General features: G+C 48.5%; 1 long non-coding RNA gene across 1 annotated transcript in view; it reads left to right on the top strand.

The window, feature by feature from the left end:
* LOC125167236 (uncharacterized) overlaps positions 1–20,117 on the top strand; it is a 48,754-nt gene extending 28,637 nt beyond the window's left edge. The window contains exon 4 of the long non-coding RNA XR_007152714.1: positions 19,820–20,117. This is a non-coding gene — a long non-coding RNA (uncharacterized LOC125167236). The remainder of the gene's footprint in view (positions 1–19,819) is intronic.
* Positions 20,118–21,111: the final 994 nt, after the last annotated feature.

Genomic DNA, 21,111 nt, shown 5'->3' with positions numbered 1-21,111 from the left:
GGCCTGAAAGAAGCTCAGGGGGCGGAGAAAACTACCCGGAAATGCATTCCAGGTAGATGGAACAGTCCATGCAAACCCATGGAAGACAAGAGAGTTTAGCACATGTAGGGGATTGCAAGCAGCCGAAGAAGGTTTAAGGTGTCAGGGGGTGGGATGAAGGGGGTGAGAGGAGACCCCCTTCAGGGAGGGTGGAAAGGGTTGTTATCTGACCTAAGCCAGAGAGATACGCAGGCCCCAGCTCATGGAAAGCGTATGTGGTTTCTCTGGAGAGAAAAACGAAGAGCCTTTGAAGAGATCTACACAGTGGGGTGAGCAGATTTGGGTTTTAGAAAGGCCACTTTGACCGTGGGGGGTTGGGGCAGGTAGGAGAGGTCGGGGAGCAGTGAGGACACCATCAAGGAGCCAGAGGCGTGAGTTTCTGCCCCCAGCCGGGAGCAGAGAGGAGGGGCTTAAGTCAATTATTGACACACAGTGATTAATTTACACCTTCCCCTTTCCTAGCTTCATTTCCCCATCAGGCCTCCACCAGCCCCACTCTGATTCTGGTCCGGTTCCCTTTCCTGCTTCCTAAGCCACTCCCTTCGCTGGAAAGCTCTAAGGTGCAGGTCCCATGTAGCAGGCTGGTCTACGTGAAAAGTTCCTGAGCTGCTTCTCCTCAAAACCCCTTAGAAGTGCTTTGGCCAGTGCAAGAGAAGTCTCAAAAGCAGCTGAGAAACAGTGCCGTGGTCAAGTTACTAGCAACGGGAGCCCCACCTGCTGTGGTAACTGCTGGTGACGGGAAAGCCCAAATGAGAACCATGGTCTCACATTCTGTCAGGCTCCAAGAGCCGAGCTGCCAAATGAATCTTCACGCCCTTGGGTAATGCCTTACGAGCTCCATCATGTCAGCCAGAATATACCCTGGAGATTATATATGGGAAACACGTAGCTCACCAAGAACAGAACATCTCCTTTCCCTGGCTTGTATCGGGGGACGGGATAAACACCTGTGTGATAAGGTCATCGAGCTCTGTTAGGCTTATCCTGGGTGAATAATTTATATCTTGGGAAACTTGGCTCTTCCAAATTCGTAGACTAATAAGCTATATTATTTTACGATTTTGTTGTCTATTCCTTATCAAAATTGACATATCTAAAAATATGTTTTAAGTTTACTTATCCATTCTGAGAGGGGGTGGGGCAGAGAGAGAGAGAGAGAGAGAGAGAGAGAGAATCTCAAGCAGGCTCCACACTGTCAGTGAGGAGCCCAACACGGGGCTCCATCCCCCAGCCGAGAGATCATGACTTAAGCCAAAATCAAGAGCCAGACGCTTAACCGACCGAGCCACCCAGATGGCCCTAAAAATATTTATTAAGGTTCAATACTGGGAAGTACAAGGATAAATTAGATGTCACACGTCGCCAACATTTGCAAGCACCTGTCTTTACACAGTGGCCACAATACTAGCACAAGAAGGGTTTTTGGATCTATACGGAAATTTTTCCAGGTAAAATCCGCCCCCAAAGATGTGGGAAATACCATATCTTGCCGTCAACCCATCCACACATGCACGCTTTCACATTTGTGGGTCCTGCTGCCACTGCTAATTCCTGCCATTCAGAGGCAGAGCTGTTTGTGTATAATTTATGAAACTCTTGGGCTCCTTCCAAATGAAAAAGAGTTACTGAAATAGAAGTTCGTCTTATCACCATGCCAACCGCGGGCCCATAACATCATCTCACAAACATGCTCCGTCCTAAAGCCCAAAGCGCACGCACTCACGTTCCTCCATCAGAAAGAGCTTTCCATTTCCTTCAGAAACAAACCTCCTCATACACAGTCCCCCAGCTCCCGGTTGTATCTGCAGGCCTCCTCCCCGCAGTGAGCTGGCAGGAGAGTGCACACACATACACACACACACACACACACTCTGCCAACACACACCTCCCTCCTCATTCCCCAAGAGCCCCGGGGGTGTGTGTGTGAATGTCTGAACTGATGACATATTGTGACAGAAGGAGCAAGAGTGAGGCACAGCCACAAAGCAATGCAGGTCACAGCAATAGGCTTTATATAACCCAGAGCCAGGGAGAGACCCAAAATAGCAGCCTCCCTGCTGCTCGGTTAGTCTCCTCCATCAACCGGGGACAAAATTAGAGCGGGCACTGACGCGCACCTGCGTCTGCAGTGGGACTCCAGGGAGACAGTGAGAAGCCAGCTCGACTCTCTGCCATCGGCCACGCACACTGCCAGATCCTTCAGGCCCCATCTGTCACCAGACAGAGGGGGGTGTGTGCGTGTGCGCGCGCGTGTGTGTGGTGTGTGTACTCGGGCCGTACGTGCGCGCCACGTGGAGCCCTGCTCTGAGAACATTTCAGAGGAATGGCCAGGAGCTGGTGCAAGGAGCTTGGCTGTATGGGGCTTTGAGAAGGATGTTCCAGGCCTCTGGGGGGGGGGGGGGGGGCGGGGGGGAGTCAGTTTCCACACACTCTTGTCCTTCGCAGTTCCTCTCCACTTCCTTCCACACCACCGCTCTCTGGCCTATGTGGGGTCAAGGTTGGCTGAGGTCAAGGATAAAGGATAGCCGCCCTCCCCCGCCCTTTAGCACCCCATTCTGCAAAACAAACAAACAACAACAAAAACGAAACCCCACCGTGTCTATTGAAGTTCAACCAAACGCACACAATCCGGAGGTCAAAAGCTGGGCCAAGAAGTCAAGACAAGGGGATGAGGCTGGATGAATTTGGTTGACTATTCTGAAGGCCTCCTCAAGGCCTTGGCCTCATGTGGAAGCCATAATCCCTGCTCACAGGTGTGATGGGCAGAAATGCTGGCCAGCTGAGGCAGCTGGCTGATTTGGTTTCTCTTTCTGCTTGAGGAAAGGCAGGGCGAAAGATTTTGTCGCTCCCGCCCCCCAAAATGTATACTTATAGGTTTGTCATTTTGATCGCTGAGGACCACATATAAATTCCAAGGGAGGAAATGCAGACGACCCTCAGAACCAGAGACCAGAGAAATTACAAGAATAGTACGGAAGAATAATACAGAATCAAACTGGGTTGTCTTTTTTTTTCAACGTTTATTTATTTTTGGGACAGAGAGAGACAGAGCATGAACGGGGGAGGGGCAGAGAGAGAGAGGGAGACACAGAATCGGAAACAGGCTCCAGGCTCTGAGCCATCAGCCCAGAGCCCGACGCGGGGCTCGAACTCCCGGACTGCGAGATCGTGACCTGGTTGAAGTCGGACGCTTAACCGACTGCGCCACCCAGGCGCCCCTCTTTTTTTTTTTTTTTTTTTTTAAGAAAATCATCATCTTACCCTATTACCTCTGAAATTCTGCTAAGCATATGCACATCCACTCCGGGGGAGTAGGGGTGTTTCTGACCTTTGAGCTGTCTTTTAAGTAAATACTTTGGAGAGAGGTAACATATTAAACCACTTCACACTGAGGTATCAGAGATGTGTCAGATTCTTTTCCTTTTAAGGTAACCTGAATATATCCTGGAGCTCTCAGGTGGCCCAGGATCTGCACAGTATCATCTCCCAAAACAAAACCACTTGTACGCGGGAGAAATAATCCAAACTGCTTTAAAACCAGCTTTAGGGGGGGCGCCTGGGTGGCGCAGTTGGTTAAGCGTCCGACTTCAGCCAGGTCAGGATCTCGCGGTCTGGGAGCTCGAGACCCGCGTCGGGCTCTGGGATGATGGCTCGGAGCCTGGAGCCTGTTTCCGATTCTGTGTCTCCCTCTCTCTCTGCCCCTCCCCCATTCATGCTCTGTCTCTCTCTGTCCCCAAAATAAATAAAAAACGTTGAAAAAAAATTAAAAAAAAAAAAAAAACAGCTTTAGGAGACCCTGGGTGGCTCAGTCGGTTAAGTGGCCAACTTGGGCTCAGGTCATGATCTCACGGTTTCGTGGGTTCGAGCCCCGCATCAGGCTCTTCGCGGACAGTGCGGCCTGCTTGGGATTCTTGTTCTCTGCCCCGCCCCCCCCCCCAGGCTTTTTCTCTCTCTCTCAAAGTAAATCTATAAACGTAAAAAAACAACTGGTTTTAAAAATGAATTCCCATTTTTATTTAAATATTGAGAAGAGAAAAAAAAGATCTGATCGGTAAACCTAGCCACGTTTCTTTATTTTTTTTATTTTTTTTTTAAAGTTTTATTTTTATTTTTGAGACAGAGAGAGATAGAGCATGAATGAGGGAGGGGCAGAGAGAGAGAGGGAGACACAGAATCGGAAGCAGGCTCCAGGCTCCGAGCCATCAGCCCAGAGCCCGACGCGGGGCTCGAACTCACGGACCTCGAGATCGTGACCTGGGCTGAAGTTGGACGCTTAACCGACTGAGCCACCCAGGCGCCCCTCTTGATTTTTTTTTTAAGTTTTTTCTAATGTTTATTTTTGAGAGAGAGAGAGGGAGAAAGCGAGCATGAGTGGGGGAGGGGCAGAGAGAGCGGGAGACACAGTCAGAAGCAGGCTCCAGGCTCCAGGCTCCAGGCTCCAGGCTCCAGGCTCCAGGCTCCGAACCCGATGCGGGGCTCAAACTCACAAGCCTTGAGATCATGACCCGAGCTGAAGCCAGCCGCTTAACCGACTGAGCCACCCAGGAGCCCCAAACCTAGCCACGCTTCTGAACCTTCCCACTCTTCTCCTCTCTAGACCTTGTAGCTGCTCTGAGTCCCCTAAAACTTCCAGACACCCAGCCCTCATGGATTTTTCTCTCCCTCTTCCAACTTCTTCTCAGTTAGCTCTTCATTTTTGTGTAGGCTGCCTAGCATCTCTGGCTTCCTCTAGTTCTCTCCAATATGCTCACTGGTTGTCTTCTACACACACACACACACACACACACACACACACACACAAAGGAGCATCCAGAAGCTGACTCAGTAAGCAAGACTCTGGTCCCCCTTAGAAGCCTGGGCATAAGGGTTCAGGAAGAGTGTGGGTATGCATCTTGTTAGAACAATAGGACTATGAGGCACTGATGGGTGAGGTCAGGGATCCCTGGAGAGAGACCTCCAGGGAAAGGACTTGTTTTTCTGACATTTTTTTGTCTCTAGCCCACCTTGTCTGGTTTCAGGAATTGAGGCCAAGAACTCATTGAAAGAGCATGGTGTTCATGACTTAATATTCTATTTTTTTCTCCACATTGGCCCCCACACCCCTGAAGTCTATGGCCCCACTAGACAATTCGATTGCCACCGAGCAGATTTCGTCATGCCCTTGTAACTTTATGTATGGTCTTCTGTCTCCATAATGTTCTTGCCACTCTTCTCTCTCCCCTCCCCAACAGCCTCCCTCCCTTGGAGCCCTGGAGTGCTAGAAGCACTTAAATCCATTCTTCAGTACTCAGCATAAAGGTTGTGTGCCCTGGCACTTTCCTCTTCCTTCCCCCTCCCCCACTCTTGGTATGCAGAATTCTAAGATAGCCCCCAAGTTTCCTGCCCTCTGGTGTACATGCCTTGGATACCCTTGAGTGTGGTTTGGGTAGTGTCTGTGAATATGATGTGATATCACCCCCTTGATTTTGGCAGAAGGGATTTTGCAGATGTAAGTAAGGTCCCTAATCAGTTGATTTGGGGGTAATCAAAAAGGGGGTTATCTTGGGTGGGTCTGACCTAATCAGGTGAGCCCTTCAAAAGAGGGGTTGGGACCCTCCCTGAAATCAGAGAGATTCTCCTGCTGGCCTTGAAGAAGTAAGCTGCCATATTGTGAGAGGGCCTATGGAACGGGTCACGTGACAAGGGCTTGAGGCAGCCTGTGGTTGCTGAGGGTATCCCCTCCGACAGCTAGAAAGAAAAGAGGGGCTTTAATCATATAGGCACAAGGAACGAATTTCTTCCCACAACCACGTGAGCTTGGAAGAGGACCCAAGCTCCAGAAAGGCAGGCAGCCCAAGAGACACCTTGACTACAGTCTGATGAGAGGATCCAGCTAAGCAATGCTTGGACTCTTAACACACAGAAACTGTGAGGTAACACATGTTTGCTGTTTAAGCCACTAAGTTTGTGGTAATGTGTTATGTGACAAATGAGGAGAAAGCTAGTACCAGACCCCTCCTGCGAATGAATTAATCACCCTCTGGGCTCCACTCTTGTTTTTGTTTTTGTTTTTTTTAATGTTTATTTATTTTGGGGGGAGAGAGAGAGAGAGAGGGAGATACAGAATCCGAAGCAGGCTCCAGGCTCTCAGCTGTCAGCACAGAGCCCAACGCGAGGCTTGAACTCGCGTACCACGAGATCATGACCTGAGCCGAAGTCGGCTTGGCCAACTTAACCCACCGAGCCACCCAGGCGCCCCTGGACTCCACTCTTGCCACTGTTATAAGCCACCCTCGTCACATGGCATCATAATTAGCCCTGCACAACTGTCACCCCTGTCACCTCTGCAGACCCCGTCTCAGTCCTCTTTGGCCTGACACCCGGGATCTGGAGGCTGGTAGGGAGCAGTGGTAGGAAACAATACATGCTTGTTAAATTCATATCATGCAAAGCCAATCACTTTGATCTCCTCTCACCGGATATTTTAAGCAGAGGCAATCTTTTTGCCCTCCTGTGTAAGCCTGGCTCAATTCTCCATGACATTTTGTGAGTATATAAAGATTCAATTATTAATGTGATGCATCTCATAATAGCCCCTAAAACAAGCTATTGTTTCAGATCTTCCTACTCGCGTTAGGCTATCATGTTTCTCTTGGATGTTCTGGGAATATCAGATCCCCTGTAACCACATCTTTAAAATCACATATCATAATGCTAATCCTTAGTGGGCTGTGAGCAGCTGGCCAGCTTACACTTAAATACTCCGGTCCCAACTCTTAGCCAAACTTTGTCTCTCCCAGGGGCCTCTAGGACATCCCCCAAAGCACACCAGAGCACCTCTGCTGAACTGTTGGCCAACAGCCTCTGTATCTCCTGTGAATGGTATCAGTTTCATTGTTGCAAAGACACTTATACGAGCCGGTCCATGTGTCCTGACTTTGGTTTAGAAAATGCAGTCGCGGAAGCCACGTATGGCCCTAGAGGCAGGCGACAGGTCTTTGAGGTTGATTTGCCTAATTCCTACCCTGCCCTCATGTACGCATGTGAACACATACACGGACACAGACGTACATGCATACCCCGCCCCTTCGTACAGGCATACGAAATACCTGTAACAGGGGACACAGTTTCATATTTCTCTCTATGTAAAAAGATCCGTGGAATGAAAGCTCCTGACTGGGACTCTGGATACCCCCAAAGCACACGTTTCCTTTGCCACCATTTTGCAACCCTGGCCAGAATTTCCTTTGGCCTTAGAAAAAAAGAAGGAGGAGTTTCTCACGGATCAGGGAATCCAAACCGAGGACCCTGGGGCAAGGACAGGAGAGAGAGTGAGGGTGGCAAGGCAGGCATCTCTCTATGCCTTTGCTTCAGACATTCCTGATGTTTACTGGGTATAGACAACCTTACTCTGAGTGGTTCCCTTGCGTGCAAAGGGGGCATGATAATCACTTAGCTCACGGGATTGTTTTAAGGATTACATGAAACAGAAACAATGCATGTAAGATGCACAGCCCAAAGCCTGGTTTACAGAAAGCCATCCGGTGCCCTTTAGCTAGTATCATCATTTGGTCCGTAATCAGGCTCCAAGGGGGTCTTTCAGGGTCTCAGACATGGGGTGGCAATTGACCTGCCTCCAGAGTTGCTGGCTGTTCCTCAGATCTTAGGGTCTCTGGAAGGTAAGCAGGTCTTGACAGACACCTCATTACAGCCTGTTCCCCCGTCACCTCACCCCCATCCGGGAGTGGCAAGGAAGGCATTTGGCAAGAAACCCAGGAGCGAGACAATACGCAGCATGATGAAACAGGAAGTCTGGTTTCATCAGAAGCCACTCATGGAGAACACCTAACTCAGGCCGCTGATTGGGCGCTGAGCCATCACTCAGCTCAAGCTTCAACAAGAAGCTTTGTCTCAGTGCCCAAAAATTAAAGAACATGGCCCTTCAGGTCACCAGGAAAATAGATCTGGTTGGAGACTAAGGGCTCATCTGAGACAGCACAGGCTTTGACCTGGGTTCAATTGTTTTGTTGTTGTTAGCATTTATTTATTTTTGGAGAGACAGAGAGAGACAGAGCATGAGCAGGGAATGTGCAGAGAGAGGGAGACACAGAATCGGAAGCAGGCTCCAGGCTCTGAGCTGTCAGCACAGAGCCCGACGCGGGGCTCGAACCCACGAGCCGTGAGATCATGACCCGAGCCGAAGTCGGTCGCTTAACCGACTGAGCCACCCAGGCGCCCCCGGGTTCAAATCTTAAGTCACCCCTTTATTATATGACCTTGGGCACATTATACAACCTCTCTGAGCCTCAGCTTCCTTATCTTTGAAAGGGGAAGGTTAATCGAGATAACATGCAAAGAGCCTAGCAGGAGGCCTGGCCCACTCCATAAATGTGCTCGCCCTCCCACTTCCCCTCCCAGGTGTCTGGGACACCCCTCCACCCCTTCCTTGCTCCTGGCTGAAGACAGTTGACCACTTCTTGCTACCTGGGATGGCGTCGGTTCTTTATTATTTGCTATGGCTACACATCTGGCCTTATCACCAGCTATTGACTTCAAGACCCGGCTGCTCTCTGCTCCACCTGGCTCCTTCCTGCCAGGTGGCTTCTCCTGACGCAGTTGGACAATGACGAAGGGTTGGGCCAGGTCGCATGGTGACACCAGGACTGAGGTGAACAAGTTTCTGCTTGATATTCCAAACTCAGGGGAAGGAATGACTTTAAAAATGTACATGTGGGGCGCCTGGGTGGCGCAGTCAGTTAAGCGTCCGACTTCAGCCAGGTCACGATCTCGCGGTCCGTGAGTTCGAGCCCCGCGTCAGGCTCTGGGCTGATGGCTCAGAGCCTGGAGCCTGTTTCCAATTCTGTGTCTCCCTCTCTCTCTGCCCCTCCCCTGTTCATGCTCTGTCTCTCTCTGTCCCAAAAATAAATAAACATTGAAAAAAAAAAATTAAAAAAAAAAAAAATGTACATGTATGCTTGTGCGTGTAATGCACACCCCCTTGGTAAGCACAAGGTGCCCAGACACCATCCTCCTTCTAAATGCCCTGCCTGGTCCTCCCTCTGCCATTTTCGTGCTTTCCATGATTCTCTTCAGGATTCTCCGTGGCTTCCTCTTCCCCGGGCACTCCTAAGTGTTGCAGTTCCCGGGGCTCCACCCCCGGCCATCTTCTCCTCGTCCTCCATATGCTCCCAGGGGGCTCGTGCCCAGGGCCATCACCCCGAACAATTCGTACTTGATCGCCTAATCCATCTGTCCCATTCCCACTCCTTTTCTGACCACAGATTTGCACGTGCGGCTGCCTCTGGAACATCTCCACCCGTGGTTCCACAGCCCTTCAGGCTCAATCCCCTCAACACTCACCTAATTCTCCTAGATTTTGCGCCCCAGGAAATGGCACTCCATGCAAAGCCAGAAGCCTAAGCAAACCTCCAATTACAGTCCCCAACCTCTGTCAATGCAATGTCCCTACTCACTCTTGACTGGATTCTCTCCTTTCCACCTCCATCCTGCAGGCTGTTGTCCTTGGTCTCCCCGCTTCCCCTCCAATACTCCAACCACTGCCTGAACAGGCTCTGCCTCCCCGCTTCATTCTCTATAATCGTTCTTAGAGAGACCTTTCTGAAATGCAGGTCTCCTCTTAAAATCCCTCAAGCTCTCTTTGTCAGTCAGGGCCCTGCCAGGGAACTGAAATCACACCAGCTATTTTTTTTTAATGTTTATTTATTTTTCACACACACACACACACACACACACACACAGAAAGAGAGGCAGAGCCAGAGGGAGACAGGGAATCCCAAGCAAGCTCCGCGCTGGCAGCTCGGAGCCCGACGCAGGACTCGAACCTGACCTGATCTGAAATCAAGAGTCAGACATTTAACTCACTGAGCCACCCAGCTGCCCCCACAGGGACCATTCTAACAGAGTTCAGTTAAGATTTCAGATTAATTTTTCAGATCAATTGTTGATGAAGTCTAAAGTTATCAAGGAGGACACTGAAAACACAGAAAGTTCTGAAGTATCACAGGAGCGACCACCACCACCCCCAGGGCTGAAAGAACAAAGGGGAGAGGTTGGGATAACTTATGCTATTACTGTTAATGCTATTAATGCTATTAATGTTGAGAAACAAATGGGTTTGACATGCAAACCCTCCCTGTGTCTCCCACTTATCTCCCTGGCCTCCCCTTGGGACACAGCACTGCCTTCCCCATCTTCTGGTCAAGTCTACAGTCATTCTGCTCTCAAACTTCCAGAATTTTCTACCTGTGCTGTGACCACCTGACATGGAATGCTACTCTCCAGTCTTTTCTGGTAATTCATCCCTCAAGAGAGGCTCAAGGAGGCTTCGTATCACTTTGAGAGCCTTTCCTGACCACGTCCCCTGCTTCAGGGAGGTCCAGCGGCCCCCTTTCTTCTTTTTTTTATTTTATTTTTATTTTTTTTAATCTTTATTTATTTTGAGAGAGAGACAGAGCATGAGCAGGGGAGGAACTGAGGGGAGGGAGACACAGAATCAGAAACAGGCTCCAGGCCCTGAGCTGTCAGCAGAGAGCCCGACGCGGGGCTCGAACCCACGAACCGTGAGTTCGTGACCTGAGCCGAAGTCGGAGGCTTAACCGACTGAGCCACCCAGGCGCCCCCAGCGGCCCCCTTTCTTAAGGATTTTTCATGACATCCTGCTCATGTCACAGTCGTATCACACTGGGTTCTCATTGTCATGTTGGCCATCTAAGAGCTCTGTAGGGCAGGACAGGGGCAGTCCCTTTGTCCTCTTTGCATCCTCAACTTTCAATGCAATGCCTGGCACATAGTATGTGCTTAATACATTGCTGAGCGTTAAAATCAGACCCCCTTCGCCTCTCACATATATAATAATGTCCTGCCTGCTTTCCCCATCATATCCATCCTTGCTTAGGGCAGCTCTGATCATATCTGTCCAATGATCAAAAAGATCTTCAGTGGCTCCCCATTGTCTGAGGAATAAAGTCCAAACTCCTTAGCCTGCTGTCTGGTGCTTGTCTCTGACCTTCCTATCTAGCCTTATTGCCTGCTACACCTCTGCACAATACCATGTGCCCCTCCCATGCCAGGCCACCCACTATTTCCTCAATACCTTGAACTCTTCTCCCTCTGGATCAGAGTCCACCATGCTCCCTTCACTAGGAACGCCTTGGGGGGCTACCCTTGCTACCCGGTTGCGATGCTCCCCAACTCCAAAGCCTAGTTCATTGGTCACCCACTTCCAGAAACCTCCCCCCGCACTCCTTCAGCGGCGGGGGATGGAGTCCCAAATGTATAATAGGACCTTCATGTCATTGTGGGGTCTGGGTCCTGCTCACTGGTCCAGCCTTCTCTCTTTCCACTTTCCTCCTTGCTCTGTCTGCCCTGGAATGCTAGTCTTCTCTGGGCCCTGGGATGCAGGAACTGAGCCACTGAGCCATTGTGCAAGCCGTTCCCTCTGCCTGGGTGGCCGTCCCTGTCTGCCCTTCACCTCCCTCTCTTTCCTGAGCTCCAGAGCAATTGAGTGCTCTTTCTTACACACTCTCTCAGCACCCTGTGTTTGTCCTTCTTCCTCAGCTACTGTCCCTATGTCTATAGGCTAGATCATACGTTGCACGAAAGCAGGCCCTGTGTGTGCCATTATACCCGTGGCACTTCGCATAGTGCCTGACACACTAGATGCTCAATCAGTGTGATAAATGCTGATTCATTAACAGTCCCCCTCATTTACAGCGTTCCTCACTAGCCTGCAGCAAAGCAGTTATGGGTGTATCTTGATTACCAGTTGGCATACCTCTCCCCATCCTGGTGATAAGCTTTTTTTTTTTCTTTTAATGTTTATTTTTGAGAGAAAGAAAGAGAGAGACAGAGCGTGAGCAGGGAAGAGGCAGAGAGAGAGAGGGAGAATCTGAAGCAGGAGCCAGGCTCTGAGCCGTCAGCACAGAGCCCAACGCCGGTCTCGAACCCACAAATTGTGAGATCATGACCTGAGCCGAAGTCGGATGCTTAACCAGCTGAGCCACGTAGGTGCCCCGGGAGATTTTTTTTTTTAAGAAACTTTTTATTTTGGACATTTTCCAAGATACACAAAAATCAAGCGAAGAGCAGAATAAAGCCCCCTTTCCCCATCATGCTACCTCTACAGTCATCGACATTTGATCAGCCTTGTTTTATATACTCTCCCTTCTTTTTTCTCTAGATTATTTTAAAGCACATCTCAGACATCATAAGTCAAACACTTCTTGAAGGTTGATGTGTCTTGTTCATTTTCACTTTTCACATAGCCCACAGCTCAGCAGCTGGTCCTTAACAGATGATAAGTGCACATTAAATTCATGAACTAGGAAAAAACGTCATTCATTCATTCATTCATTCATTCATTTGCTAACTTATTCAACAAAGACTTCTTGAGCAACCACTATATGCCAGGCACTGTTGCCATTGGGGATAGATCCTAGTGGGAAGATGCAGGGAATGAATGAATGAATGAATGAATGATGGCATTTTTAAAGTGACTCATAGTGCTAAGTACTATGCAGATCATTAAGACAGGACGGCAAGAGCCCAAAAAAAAAAAAAAAAAAAAAAGACAGGATGATGTGGTCGCAAGTGATGGAGCAGCTACTTAGAACAGGTGGTTAGGGAGAACCTCTCTGGGGAGGTGTCTCAACAGAGTCCTGAATGGCAAGAAGGAAGCAACGTGAGGATTGAGGGGAGAAATTACACCAGAAGTAAACAGCAGGAACTGCAGGGTCTCAGGGCAGAGTAGTCTCACAGTTGGGGGAACAGAGACAAGTGTGGCTGGAGCAAGGAGGTCGGGAGAAGTGGCCAGAACAGAGGTCTAAGGAGCAAGCCGCCCACATCCTGTAGGGATTTATAAGCCAAGGCAAGAAGCTTGGGGTCTGTTGCAGGTTCGCTGGGAATCTATTAGCAGCTTTTGAGCAGGGGAGTGTTGTGATCTGTTTAGAAGATCATTCTGGCTGGGGTGTAGAAAACAAACTATAAGAGCAGCAGGCCATAGTTTAGGAGAGAGTAAAGGTGTTTGAGACCAGAGTGGGAGCCGTGGGGACGGGGAGGCGTGGAAGACGCAGGAGAGGCTTGGAGCCAGAGTGGGTATGTCTTGCGGAGGGACCGAACGTGGAGGTGAGGGAAAGAGTCAAGGACGTTTCCTCGATTCCTCGGAGGAGAAAGGTCATCACTCTTACAGAATGAGGCCACAGTAGTGTGGCCGTAGGTGGGGCCAGCTAGGATCACACAGTTTAATTGTAGGTTTCTGCACCCACCTCAGTTTCCTCTTTTGTTAACTGGGCATGAGGATACCACCTTGAGGGTTTGTTTGTTTTGTTTTGTTTTTTGAAAGTTAAATGAGAAGGTGCGTAAAGGGCTAGCGGTGTCCCGCACTGAGTCAACACACAAGGAAGGTGAGTTCTTATCCACTGCCCCACCCCAAAAACACCCTTCAGCCCGTCAGCCACAGTCTGTCTGAGGATCCATTCTGGGGAGTGGGTGGACTTCCCTCTCTCCTCTGGGAGTGTCAAAATTCCCAGGGAGAACCCATTCACCCACTCACTTGTTGGGTAATTCTTGTACTTTTGGCGGGTCCAATAGGAAGAGGCTGGGACGGCAGGGAAATTGTTGCCTGAGGGCTAAGGTTTTCTAGGATGAGTGAGACCCAGAGGGGCAAGAACGCGAGGGAGTGATAAACGAGGGAGACACTATTTCTCTGTCCCACGTGGGACACAAGGATGCAGGAACCCAGGGACCCTCAGCTCTTAGCAAAGTGTTCCTCCCCCACCTAAATGACTCCTGGAGCACAAAGAGCCCCAGGAATTTGTTGCCCTTAACCAAGAGCCCAGGAGCAGGGGCCAGGGCATCCAAGAGTTGCTCCTCCCATTATCCCCCTCCCCCAATTAAAAAAAAAATTTTATTTATTTTTGAGAGAGAGACAGAGCACAAGTGGGGGAGGGGGCAGAGACAGAGAGGGAGACACAGAATCCAAAACAAGCTCCAGGCTCTGAGCTGTCAGCACAGAACCTGACGCGGGGCTCGAACCCACGGGCTGCGAGATCATGACCTGAGCCAAAGTTGGACGCCCAAATGACTGAGCCACCCAGGCGCCAACCCCCCCAATTTTTAAAGTTGTGTGTGTGGTGTGCATACATGTATACATGCACATATACATGTATATATCATATCTTATAAGTTCATATATGCGTAGAAACACTAAAAAGATATACACTAAAATGTTAATGGTGAATTTTCTCCACGTGACTGAAGGAGGAATGATCTTCATTTTACTCTTCGTGCCTTTTTGTATTTTCCACAAGGCAATGCTTTCCAACGAGGACAAAATATTATAAAGAACCTCTAAAATATCTGTCTCTCAAAGTGTTCCGAATCTTCCCGGATTCGAATCTGTTTCTGAAACTGTCTCCGTAGGGAGCGTTCGGGTGGCAGTGAGACTAGCGGGCGTGCGCTCACACATTCATTCATTTCATTCGTTCTCGGGTTCGATGGCTATTGGCTATTTGAGTACATTATGGGTGATGGTGCTGAACCCTGTGGTAACACAAGACACATGAGGTGCGGTCCCTGTCCCCAGGAGCTTTTCTTTTTTTTTTTTTTAATTTTTTTTTCAACGTTTATTTATTTTTGGGACAGAGAGAGACAGACCATGAACGGGGGAGGGGCAGAGAGAGAGGGAGACACAGAATCGGAAACAGGCTCCAGGCTCTGAGCCATCAGCCCAGAGCCTGATGCGGGGCTCGAACTCACGGACTGCGAGATCGTGACCTGGCTGCAGTCGGACGCTCAACCGACTGCGCCACCCAGGCGCCCCCCCCCCCAGGAGCTTTTCAAATTCAGATTTTAAAAGCTTAAAGCCGAATACTGCAAGGAAATGAATGAGAGAAATGCAGAGAATAAAAATGTCCTGAGGACCAGCTGACTTCCAGCTGGAGGCTTCAGAGGTAGTTACAGGCAAGAAGCGGGATTGGAACTGGGCCTTAAGCGGTAAGTAGAGCTTGGATAAGTGAGGCGGGTGGAAGGGCATTCCAGGCAAGGTGAATGGCATAAGCAAAGGCACAGAGGCAGGAAAGTATTCGGGGTGTTTGGAAAACAGCAAATAAAGTCTGCTATGTTTCTTGGCTGCCACAGAACAAGTACAGGTTTATTTAATTAATTAATTTATTCATTCATTTATTTATTTTAGTTAATTAATTAATTAATATAAATATATATACATAATTGAAATAAATAACGTATTAGGAAAAAACCTGCTAGGGGCGCCTGGGTGGCTCAGTCGGTTAAGCGTCCGACTTTAGCTCAGGTCACGATCTCGCGGTCCGTGAGTTCGAGCCCCGCGTCGGGGTCTGAGCTGATGGCTCAGAGCCTGGAGCGTGCTTCACATTCTGTGTCTCCCTCTCTCTCTGCCCCTCCCCCATTCATGCTCTGTCTCTCTCTGTCTCAAAAATAAATAAAAACTTAAAAAAAAGAAAGAAAGAAAGAAAGAAGAAAGAAAGAAAGAACCTGCCAGAGGTAGAGGGTTTCTCATCAAGAGAGAAAACCAAATCACTCAGAATCTGGGGCAGCACTCCATTACTCTTAAACAGGTGACCAAACAAATCAGCCCCCTGTGCGTACATAGGCTGCACGTCGTTGCTTGGGCACAGAGAAAGGCGTACAAATATATGTCCTAGGTGTCGACATTCATTTGGGTGGAGGAGGGTGCAGGCAAGAGAGAAGAAAGGTGGAAAAAGGAAGAAAGAAAATGAATGAAAAGTTTTAGAGAACATAATTAGGAAAAGCATAAGAAAGAATTTCTGCACAAATATGTTTGTGGCAGGCATCCTTTTTTTTTTTTTTTAATTTCTTACAATGTTTATTCATTGTTTTGAGAGAGACACAGAGCGCAAGTAGGGGAGGGGCAGAGAGAGAGAGGGAGACACAGAATCCGAAGCAGGCTGCAGGCTCTGAGCTGTCAGCACAGAACCCAACCCGGGACTTGAACTCACGACCCAAACTGTGAGATCATGACCTGAGCCGAAGTCAGATGCTTAACCCACCGAGCCACCCAGGCGACTCCCAGGCATCCTTTATAATGGCAAAAATGTGAACAACTGAAATATTTGGGTATAGATTTTAGTTGAAATAATTATGGCATATTTGTACCACAGAAAAAGGTTTTAGGGGCGCCTGGGTGACTCAGTTAGTTAAGCATCAACTCTTGGTTTTAGCTTTAGCTCATGGTTCTTGAGATGGCAAGGGTTCGAGCCCTGTGTCGGGCTCTGTCCTAAGCATGGTGCCTGCTTGAGCTTCTCTCTCTCTCTGTCTCTCTCTGTGTCTCTCTCTCTCTCTCTCTATTTCTCTGCCCCTCTGCTCGTGCCCTCTGTCTCTCTCTCAAAATAAATAAGTAAATAAGCTGAAAGGAAAAAAAAAAGAAAAATTTTTTAGTCCTTAACAGCGATAGAGCACATGACTCGATCTCAGGGGTCTTAAGTTCGAGCCCTACATTGGGCATAGAGATTGCTTTTTAAAAAGTGATAGAGCGTATATAATTGTTAAAATGAAATCGTGTTTAGGAGACATGTTTTAAGTGGAAAAATTATGTAATAGTATGTATATGAGCCCAGCTGTTTTGCACATGGAAGGTATTTCAATAAATGGCCGTCGGTGGCTATGGGATTATGTATTTTCTAACAATTGCTTTTTTAAGATTTGGAAAGTTAGCAAGAACTCTAAACTGCTTTTAAGTTACATTTTCTTATTTACTGGATTTGATCCCAGGCGTTATCTTCCTGCTCGTAATTCATCTACTGGCCCCCCTGGAGCCCTCTGGCAAGGACTGCAGTCAGTGCAGCCTGTTTCCTAAAATGCCCCACACGCAGAAGACTTGTCCCGCTGCCCGTCCTGGGGCTTATTCACAACAGATCTGCAGCCCCAAAATAAACAGCCAGGGTGTTTCCTCTTCCTAAAGGGGAAGCAGAAACCCCTGATGAGCAGAGGGAAGGGTGAGCCCTGTCTAGACCATCATCCAGGGGGAATTCTGTCCACCCAGTTCCCCCTGGAAATCCCCGAGGCCCGGAGCAGCTCCGCTGACTCAGGCCACCCATTCGAGGGCGTCTTAGAGCCCAGCTGACCTTCCCTCTCCAGCACCCAGCTCGGTCCCATCCCCCAGAGCAAATTACCCCAGAGGCACTGTGGTGCAGGGTGATCTTTCAGAGGAGAATTTGCTCTCAGATAAGGTAATGGGTCCAATTAGAGTCTCCTTGATGGATGGGCCTGTCAGGTCCAGCCTTGGGCCCTGCCTGGAGATAATTCTCTCCTCCCCACCCCGGGAATGCAACTGTCTGGGTCTTGGCCAGAGAGATTCAAATAACAAAGAGACATTTCAGGAGTATCGGTAAACAGGTTCCACTATTGTTTCTGAGTAAAAGAATTAACTATGGGCAAGTTGTCCCTCAGGAGACATTTGGCAACCCCTGGTGACATTTTTGGCTGTGATAAATGGAGGATGTGTGTGTGTGAGGTTGGCATCCAGTGGGTAGAAGCTAGGATGCTGCTATGCACCCCAGAATGCCCAGGAAAGCACCTTCCTTGTCAAAGAATCATCCAGCCCCAAATGTCAATAGTGCCGAAGGTTGACTAACTCGGGTCTAAGTTATGTTTGTGCTTTACAAATGCAAATAAAAGGGGTTCTGAGGAATCCCCAGACTTGGGGATATCTGAAAAGGAAGGCCTGTTGGGGGAGAATTTCCCTAAGCAGCATTATTTCCAAGCTGCTGGTCCCCATCAAAACATGCTATAGATCTATTTCAAAAGTTTTTTTTTTAATGTTTATTTCTTTTGAGAGAGAGAGAGAGAGAGAGCAGGGGAGGAGCAGACAGGGAGACACAGAATCCGAAGCAGGGCCTGGGCTCTGAGCTGTCAGCACAGGGCCCCAGGTGGGGCTCAAACCCACAAACTGTGAGATCATGACCTGAAGTTGGAAGCTTAACTGACTGAGCCACCCAGGTGCCCCTATTTCAGGAGTATTTTTAAAGCAACTGTCCTCGGGGAGCCTGGGTGGCTCAGTCGGTTAAGCTTCTGACTTTGGCTCAGGCCCTGATCTCACACCTCGTAGGTTTGAGCCCCACATTGGGCTCTGTGCTGAGCGCCTGGAGCCTTCTTCGGATTCCCGTGTCTCCCTCCCTCTCTGCCCCTCCCCTGCTCACACTCTGTCTCTCTCTCTCTCTCTCTCTCTCTCTCAAAAATAAATAAACGTTGAAAAAGAATACAAAATAAAGTGATTGTCTTCTAAGAACCTAGGAAAGGGTAGAGGACGGAAGAGGAAAGACTTGGTTTATAGCCACTAGCTTTGCTCTGATTCTGAGCATTTGGTAATTAAAAGTTCCTTTTGTCAGGAACCCAGCAAATAAACCAGTAGAGTAAAATCCGTATTTTTCATCTTAATCCTTATAATTGTCTGGAACCTTGGAAATATCTTTGACTCTGCCTGAAAAAAAAAAATCACCATAAAAAGTGAGCTAGAAATTTAATAACCCTTGAGTTTATTTAACTCATAGGTGGTCAAATGTTTCTGTGTAGAGAGCAAGATGGAGTCACTCATGTCAAGCAGAGGCCCGTTTCGAGCAATGACACAGCAGGTAAGGGCACTGCAGCTACCAGATTATCACCGAGACCAAAGTCAGCTGACAACTCACTTGGTACTGTTAAGCAGAAGCAGAGGAGGTCTGCAGGGACCCAAGATCAATTAAATCCCTTTTAAAAAGGGGAAGATTTTTGCAGCAAACGGTCAGACTCTTCAGACATGACCCCTCTTTGATCACTTCAAAAAGGCAGCTGTCACTGAAGGCCCTGCCCAGTTGATCTCGGAACAGAACTGAGATCCTTCACTGCCTGTACATAATAAGCCGTAAGTGCTGAGAGCTGACCCTGACCGGACTGAGGCCTTATCTCAACCACACGCACACACAGATTGACCTCACACTTGGTTTGTTAACTTCCCACCCCTTGTTCTATCTTGTTTGTTGTGTGGCTCGTCTTGTGTTCTGCCGTGTGTGCCTGGAAGAAGCCAAGTTAATCACCCGGCGAAATGTCATTGAGTTTGGGATCCCAAAACTGCTTTTTTTTTTTAAATGTTTATTTATTTTTGTTTTTTTTTTTTTTACATTTATTTATTTTTGAGACAGAGAGAGACAGAGCATGAACAGGGGAGGGGCAGAGAGAGAGGGGGACACAGCATGGGAAGCAGGCTCCAGGCTCTGAGCCATCAGCCCAGAGCCTGATGGCGGGGCTCGAACTCACGGACCGCGAGATCGTGACCTGAGCTGAAGTCGGACGCTTAACCGACTGAGCCACCCAGGCGCCCCAATGTTTATTTATTTTTGAAAGAGAGAGAGCATGAGTGAGGGAGGGGGAGTGACAGAGGCGGACGGAGAATCCCAAGCAGGCTTCCCACTGTCAGCGCAAAGCCCGACATGGGGCTCGAACTCATGAACCCCGAGATCGTGACCTGAACCAAAGTCGATTGCTCGACCCATTGAGCCACCCAGGCACTCCTCCAAACCTCCTTTGTAATTCCTTTAACCTTGCTTTATGACTGAATAAAGCTGACATTGTGGAAAGACACAACTGTGTGCGTCTTCATAGCGTGTGCATGACACTACGGTTGAAGTTGCATCGGTAAAGATTTAAATTAGCTGTGTCGGCAGAAGGTCGGTCAGACCTTCACTTTGCTTCTCCCTACAAATTCTGGGTAATGACTTGGATATTGCGAGCCTCTGATAGCATGCTATTACAGGTTTCCTCCTCGGACTCATTCCCCAAGATCCGATTTGATTCACGGAGCATCTACTGAGCCCTTCCAATGTGCCCAGCAGTATGGTGGTTGCTGAGGACACGCGTAGCGCGCAGGTGCTAATTTGGAGTTAGCCTCTCTAGCATTTTGAGACTAAAGGCTTGAAAAGGTGGTGTTGCCTCGAATGGAAGACGACACTTGGTGAGTAAGTGGGAGCTGGATGGGGCTGGAAGATAATGATGACTCAGGGCTTGAGAGGATCAAGGACATCCCAGGGGAAAATGTTGATGAAACCGTTGGAGCTGGAGGGTTGGATCTCGGGTGAGAGTGTGAGCTCAAGATCTAAATGTGGAAATCGTCCACGTTAAGATGAGTCCACTGAGATGGGCAGAAAATAGAACAGAAGCCGGAGGACTGGACCCTGAGGTGCAATTCATAGTTGAGAGGTAGGAGGAGGAAGAGATCGCAGCCAAAAGGAGATGAGTAGGAACAATTAGAGAAATAGGAAGAGAACCAGGAGAGCACATGGCTGTTGCAGTTGAGATGGGAGAGGTTTTGGTTTTTGTTTTTTAAGAGACAATCAAAAAGTGGCAAAACTTTTTTTTTTATTTAAGTATAATTGACATACAATAGTCTGTTAGTTTCAGGTGTGAGAAACTGTCAACGCTTTATAGCATGAACCCTGAGGAAAGGACCCTATGGATGGAGGGTGTTCTGGTCTACCCAAGCCTGTCCCAGTCTTAGTACTGAAGGGCCCACATCTCAGGAAGCTAGTCAGTCCTGGGCAAACAGGACAGTTGGGGTGTGCAAAGCCTTGAACTACAGTTTAAGTTGGGGCACCAATAAAGAGTTCGGCAGCCAGTCATGTTAATACATACCCTCTAAGACACCGCATTAAAAAAAAAAAAAAAATCAGATTCTGCATTTGCCACATCCTCTGAGCACGACCCTGGCTCAGACACAGGCCAAGGTTAATAAACTAAACTAGCTGGATGCAGTCTTTGAAAACCTTTGAACACTTCTTGAGGTTTTTGGCCTGGAAGCATTTCCTATCATAAAATTTAGTTAGCCAAGCTCTTACTTGGCTCAAGTTCTGTTTCTCTAAATTGCCTTCACTCAAGTGATTGCTTTGACTGGAAACTCAGCTGTCAAAATAAAGTTGATGGCCTTTCAGAAAAGAAAGTAACCCTAAAAACGGACGCACCCGAGAGAAAGATGAAAGAAAATGAGCCCATTCCATCAGACCCATGGATTCAAGTTTTAGGAAATTGCAACAGATTTGGGGGACTACGAGG

The sequence above is a fragment of the Prionailurus viverrinus genome, chromosome B3 (genome assembly GCF_022837055.1).
Source record: "Prionailurus viverrinus isolate Anna chromosome B3, UM_Priviv_1.0, whole genome shotgun sequence".
Taxonomy (NCBI): domain Eukaryota; kingdom Metazoa; phylum Chordata; class Mammalia; order Carnivora; family Felidae; genus Prionailurus; species Prionailurus viverrinus.
This window is presented reverse-complemented; position numbering and strand designations above follow the sequence as displayed.